This window comes from Lacerta agilis, chromosome 4 (assembly GCF_009819535.1).
Source record: "Lacerta agilis isolate rLacAgi1 chromosome 4, rLacAgi1.pri, whole genome shotgun sequence".
Classification (NCBI taxonomy): domain Eukaryota; kingdom Metazoa; phylum Chordata; class Lepidosauria; order Squamata; family Lacertidae; genus Lacerta; species Lacerta agilis.
This window is the reverse complement of record NC_046315.1, coordinates 79,967,089-79,974,268: the sequence shown is the minus strand read 5'-3', so window position 1 is coordinate 79,974,268 and position 7,180 is coordinate 79,967,089.

Sequence of the window (7,180 nt, the reverse complement as noted above, 5' to 3'; positions counted from 1 at the left end):
GATAATTTAGAGTGAAAGCACTGTACTGCAGGCTACTGCAGGTGAATTTTTTTTTGCATTTGGGAGATCTAGGCATCACAGACTGAGCCCTGAGTTTGAGACTCTCATGCAGGTCAGTTACAGGTAGGTAGCCGTGTTGGTCTGCCATAGTCAAAACAAAATAAAATAAAAAATTCCTTCCAGTAGCACCTTAGAGACCAACTAAGTTTGTTCTTGGTATGAGCTTTCGTGTGCATAGACACTTCTTCAGATACACACTTCTTCAGTTATTGCACAGTTATTGTATGGACTGTGGCCAAAGGAACACCCCAACCAGAATATGACAGCTTAGCGAATATACATGTTCCTGGAACTGAGGTTTCAGCTCAGTTAAAAGATGGAGCGCCCATTTCCTCGGAAGCATTCAGGTCTGTAGAAATTTCTAAACTCCTATCTTCATGGCCAAGGCAACCATTTGTTCAACTGACAATTGTCTCTAAGGCAAAAGAAGCTAAATAGGTTTATTTTTTAAGTCAGCTTGGCCTAGAATTAAAAAATTCTGCTATACACAAGTCTATATAGACCCCTGGCTATTGGGTCCTTTTGGGGGGGGGGCTCACAAATTATAAAGGATGCCACCAGGCAATTGACCTCATTTGAACTATGACCTTTGTCACGGGATTAACCTCCCTGCTGTACAAAATGTCCATAAATGTCTCTTTTGGTTCCAACAAAGACCAAAGGCTCTGATGGGAGTTTAACCAGAATGCCCTGTTGCAGCGCCTTAGCCACGGGTTGGCTAGCCAGTAGTTAAATTCTTCAATTGCAGCAGGCTTTCTCTCTTCGCGTGCTTTCCCTACACACTTCCCCATCTCACTAACGATGAACGACGACGATACGGATGAAATGCACACGAACCAAAAAACACCCGAGGCAGCAGTATATACAGGTATACCGCCAGTATATCACAGAAACTTTTGCACTTTTTTCCACCCTGTATAAGAAACTTGCTGAGGCTTAGAACCCATGAGTGCGCAGACATAAATTCAGGCGTTTGGAGAGGCGATTAAAGCACTGAAGCATATGAAGTTTGCAATCCTCAGTTGCTTTCTCTGGGATGGTCCCGTTTTCAAATGAATGGTTTTCTGAGGGTGTGTTATGGCTCTCTACTTCAGGCTGGAGGCTCCGGTGAGTTATGTAGCCAGCTTTGACCCGATGTAGCTGTGTGGGAGCTTCGTGGTTTTATTTGTTTTTTTTGGGGGGGGGGTAAGCTTGGTAATAAAAGTTTACTAAGACGCAGATTGGGGCATCTATTTAAAGGATGCACATTTGAGGCCCGATGCGGCATTTTGCCATCATTTCAATTATTCTGAAGGGAAAGAAGGGTATGGCTTTTACACAGAATTACATTCTTGCTGGGGACCAACTACACGGGATTAGCAAAAGGTTTAACCAACTGTTTGAAATCCTTATGAATTTTTCAGTCCGCAAAAAAAAGTCCGACTAGTTTCATTACATCCAAACAAGGCTTGCATAACCTTAGCGAGGCGATGAATATTTCATCTCGGATGAAGCATTCTGGTGTCGTGTTAGTGATGCACTGAAAACAGTGCCAAGATGGAGGTTCCTTGGCTTCCCAGGGTACAGCTTCTTGACGTCAGCGGCTGAAACCCGGGCCATAAATGTCAGCTTAGTATTTATTAGGCAGAAATGAAATTCCTGGGGACGCTGGTGGATTCACCCCTGCTGGAGCCAAAGCACAATGGACAAACACATCTTTCTCTCTAGGCATTTCCCATCAAAACTTCCATGTTTCTGGGAAGCTGCCAGGATCTGGTCTACAGTTAATCAGAGTCTGTTTGTAAAGCACTTTCCAAGATTAAAGGGCTGAACAAGTACCGGCTTATTAAGTATTATTTAAAGCAATAAAGAAATGCACTTCCATAGCACAATAAGGTTGGGGAGGGGGGAGACAGTGAAGCTTAGAAGAAAGTGTTCTGGGAGTGAGCAACGTCGCTTTTAAATTTGTAACTATTGATCGGCTGTTACATTGGTGTTTCTAATTTTTATTTTACTTTCTGCTTCACCAAAGGAAACAGGGAGAGCTATGAACACTGCGTGGCATCATTTCTTTGTGTATGCATAGTCCAAAGGCAGAATATCCACTAGGTAGAACCAAAGGAGATATTCCTTCTTGGCTAATTCCCTATTTACTTGGAGATTTAAGCCGTTGCTTTTAAGCACAACTGCCTAACAAGATTTGTAACGAAGTGGACGAAAGCTGGGTGTGTGTGCCCATTCCTTATTTGCTGATATAGTAAGCCCTGGGATCCATCAGGCTATAAAATAACCAAAACCATCTAGGCCACAATCCAGCCTCAGGGAAGTATTGTGGAACATCTGGTGCACTCTCATTTCCGTTCATGCAACACAGTGCTGAGCGCTTTTTTTGGGGGGGGATGTTTGCATTTGCCAGTGGTCAATTAATGGTAAGCACTATTCCAAATGGGTCTTTTCAGTGTTCAGTATATCATTCATCCCTTTCTGTCAGGGACCGTGCTGAGGAGGGCTGCACTAAGGAAGAATGGTGGGAGCCACCCCCTCCCCCTGATCCTGAATCTTCCCAGGAGCAGGGAAACAGTATAGATTTGGAGCAGTGGTTTGCAGGGGCATAGTTCAGAAGGAAGAAGCTGGGAAATACTGGATGGGGAACAGCTAGGAGAAGAAACACTGGAAGAGAGAGGGTTAACAGTTTCACAGTCGTTGGACAGCATTCCTCCACTGCCCTCCCCAAGGTCATGAAGAGCTCAGAAAGTCTCAGAACAGAAAGTGCAGAGGGTACAAGCTCAGATTACAAAGGAATAGGAGTGACATAGATTAATAGGGACGGAAGGGGGAGTGAGCCTTAATTGGGAGCACTGCCATTTCTAGGGAGACGTGTTCTTGTGTCTCTCAGTGTGATTATTAAAGAATCTAACTGGAAAGACGTTCCTATTGTTTGATCTTCTTATTTATTGCCACAAGGGAGGAAGCCGATTCCCCAAACCCCGTCACTTTCCCTCTGTTGCATGGTGTAAAACGTAGATCACCTACCGGGTGCCATGCTGCCCATGAGCACCAAGCTGGTGGAGCTTGGGGGGGGGGGGTTGGATTTAGTTTTTAAAAGGCTTCCCTCTTACCTTCAGATATTGAGACTGATGATAAAACACAGTAGGCAGGGGCTTGTCTTCATCCTTAACACTGTAGTCCCACAGACCTGTGATTAGAGATAAGAGAATTCAGAGATAAGAGAATCCCGATTTCAAGCCAGGGCTGTGAAGCCACGGACTGAACTTTGAAGCACCTGGTGGCAGGTGATGGCAGGTGAGTGACAGGTGGGCAGCCCCACCCACTTGTCAAAATGGCCTGTGGAGGGTGGACCAATTTTGGATATGGTCCTCCAGCCTGGATCCAGTTCTTAGTCCATAATGTCTGGCAGTGCTTTTCCAGGGTTTCAGATTCTTCCATCTCCTTCCTGGAGATGCCAGGGACTGAGCTTGGACAACAGCCCTTTTCTGGCACTGAGGTTGCACAAGTTACCCTGCTACTGGTGGGAAGGGTAAGGAGGATTGTGCTCTGAATTTTTAGTGGTGTCTTGGCATTCTGCTGCAGTACAGGGAGGGGAAGCAGTATCCCTTCAATTGTGCTTAAATCCAGCTCCATAACCAGTTGAAGGACTACCTGCTCAACTCTGTAACTAATAACTATTAAAGAGTTTGTTCTCTTTTCCTCTCCTGCCTCTCCCCCCCCATCTTCCTTTCGTGTTGTGTCCTTGTTAGATTGTCTCATTTCTGATCTTTTTAAGCTGCTCTGGGAATTCTTTTTCAGCTGAGGAGTAGGCGAAACCTGCTTACCTTCGTTTCCATTATATTATTTCAAACATTTCTTTCCCACTTTTTGGTAAAAAACAAAAAAACAAACCTTCTAGGGCATCTTTAAATAATTAACACAACCATCTAAAGCAGACTTCTTCCAGCACATACAGAGATATTAGATCTCCCAAAATAATATTATTTTGAAATATTAATCAGGAAGCGTGACTCTTCCCAGATTTCTAAATTGAATAATGATCAAAATGGTGTAGAACAGTTGATGCTAAAGTCCTATTGAATGCAGTTTTGAGCACTATGGCCACTCTACATATTAGCCACACCATACACTTGACTCTTGAGAGTCCCATGGACTGCAAAAAGATCAACCTTATCCATCCTTAAAGAAGTCAGCCCTGAGTGTTCACTAGAAGGACAGATCCTGAAGTTGAGGCTCCAGTACTTTGGCCACCTCATGAGAAGAGAAGAGTCCCTAGAAAAGACCCTGATGTTGAGAAATAGGAGAAGGGGACGACAGAGGATGAGATGGTTGGACAGTGTTCTCGAAGCGACTAGCATGAGTTTGGCCAAACTGCGGGAGGCAGTGAAAGATAGGTGCGCCTGGCATGCTCTGGTCCATGGGGTCTCGAAGAGTCGGACACGACTGAACGACTGAACAACAACAAAACACTTTCACAAGTTGAGCATACACACTTCAACCCAGATAACTGCAATGGATCAGAAAAGGTTAGCTACTCCTCAGCTTGTGTCTCAGTGTAAAATTATTGAAGAGAAGCCACAATGAACATATGAATCTTTGTACGTGATCTCGGCTCGTTCGACTAAAACATTGCCCATGTCTTGTGTTTCCCACATTCCAGCAGGGTCTGGGCAAGCAGGCAGAGATATTTCTGCCCTTCAGGCATGTTTGAGCCCATCAGGCTGCCTCCTTTTGTGCGTCCCACTGCTCCCGGTGATCCCTTCACCATTTACGCAGATTTGCCCTCCAAACTGAGTCAGTAACCTCTGGCCTTTGACTCTGCATATATATGACTTGCCCTAGTCTTCTAGAACGTAGATCGTCCTAACCGATTTTAATATTGCATTTTTCTATTGTTGTAACCCGCCCTGGGACCTTGCGGTCAAGGTCAGCGCATAAACCCAATAAATAATAATAAAGATGCAGCATCTGGAGCTTCAGGGTAATAAGTGCCTCCTTTCAATCCTTAAAAGGTTTCCAGACGTACCTGAATAATTGATAAGGAATTTATTGCTTTCGCCACTCATAACAGAAGTTGTCCCTGGAGGGATGTAGCAAGCCATCATTTTGGTATTATTAATTAAACGTAGAGGCACCAGGGACCAGTCTAAGCACTCTCCGTCCTTCTAACAGAATCACTGGGAACTTTTATTCCTGTGCCAAAACCACCTTGTGGAGGATAAATGGATACACCTTCACAGTCCAGATTGCAGAGTGCTCTGCTAGCACGAGTTCTAGCAAGAGTGAAGGAAGCCTGTACAAGGCATGCCCCCTTTAAAGGTATTGATATGATTCTAAGGTCATTTTCCAGGGATCTGATTTTCTTGCTCAGAGAAGCTTGCAGTACTTGACAGGTAGGGCTGTGAAAACTAGTAAGACACGTGTGGGTGGGTGATCATCAAACGAAGATTTTAAAATGTGTGTTGGCAGAGAGGGGGGCAGAGATTGTCCTGACAATCTTTGTCTAGAAGCATTTACATAATGCATTGATTGATTGATTGATTGGATTCGTACAAACCCCCTCATCCTCAGAAGGATGATGTGAAAGTGCTCGTGGCAATGTGTGGGAACAAAATAAATAAGATAAGTGTTCAGCCACAGGGTGCCTTTTGGTTTAATTTTCAGTTACCAGACATTTAGAGGACATCTGAAGGCAGCCCTGTTTAGGGAAGCTTTTAATGTGTGATATTTTAATGTATTTGATTTTTGTTGGAAGCCGCCCAGAGTGGCTGGGGAAATCCAGCCAGGTGGGTGGGGTACAAATTATTATTATTATTATTATTATTATTATTATTATTATTATTAATGTCTACCACTTAGAAGGGACGTGGGCGGCGCTGTGGGTTAAACCACAGAGCCTAGGGCTTGCCGATCAGAAGGTCAGTGGTTCGAATCCCTGCAACAGGGTGAGCTCCCGTTGCTCGGTCCCTGCTCCTGCCAACCTAGCAGTTTGAAAGCAAGTCAAAGTGCAAGTAGATAAATAGGTTCCACTCCGGCGGGAAGGTAAACGGCGTTTGCATGCGCTGCTCTGGTTCGCCAGAAGCGGCTTAGTCATGCTGGCCACATGACCCAGAAAGCTGTACACCAGCTCCCGCGGCCAATAAACGGAGATGAGCACCGCAACCCCAAAGTCATCCGCAACTGGACCTAATGGTCAGGGGTTACCTTTACCTTTACCACTTAGAAAGGCTGGTGATTAAGTGGTATATAAATGCCACTTAAATAATAGAGAAATTTTTAATAATCCATAATGGTTAACTATCTGATGAAAAACAACAAGAACTATAAAAACCCTTGCAAGAACCTAACTGGAGCACACTAGATAACTTTGCAAATGTATTATAGCATACTTGGCCACCAAAACATGTAACATTATCTAAATCAGAATTTAATGGATGCAATTAAAATGTCAAAGCAGCAATCCAGGCTATGCTAGCCAGATGAAAAGCATTTATGAAAGGTTTGAAAGACAGAATAATACAACTCTTTCAAATAATGAATATTATACTCTTGATCCAAAACTCTATAGTTCTTGCCTGGAAACGGGGGGGGGGGGGGCCTATGGTACTTTGAAACTCTCATCAAGTCTTCACATGGAAACAAGTGTTGAGAAAATGAAGGCAATTCATATCTTGAATTTGAGGGTGGGGTTTGTAAGGAAAACAGGAAGCTGGCTGAGCTGAGTATGGAGTAGAAATAGAAAAGGAATTGAATGCTGATAAGAAGCAACAAATGCAATTTATGGGCAATGATATTGTTATCCATGAACACAAGAGGGAGCCATTGCTTTAGAGTTTAGGTATTGCAGAGAAGGGAGTTTGGAGGGAGAACTTCTACACCGGGTGTTAGCAATTCGAAGCATAGTTACTAAAGAGTACGCACTATTGGGTGAAATGGGTCTTAAAGGTAAAGGTAAAGGGACCCCTGACCGTTAGGTCCAGTCACGAACGACTCTGGGGTTGCGGCACTCATCTTGCTTTATTGGCCGAGGGAGCTGGCGTACAGCTTCCGGGTCATGTGGCCAGCATGACTAAGCTGCTTCTGGCGAACCAGAGCAGCGCACGGAAACGCTGTTTACCTTCCCACCGGAGCA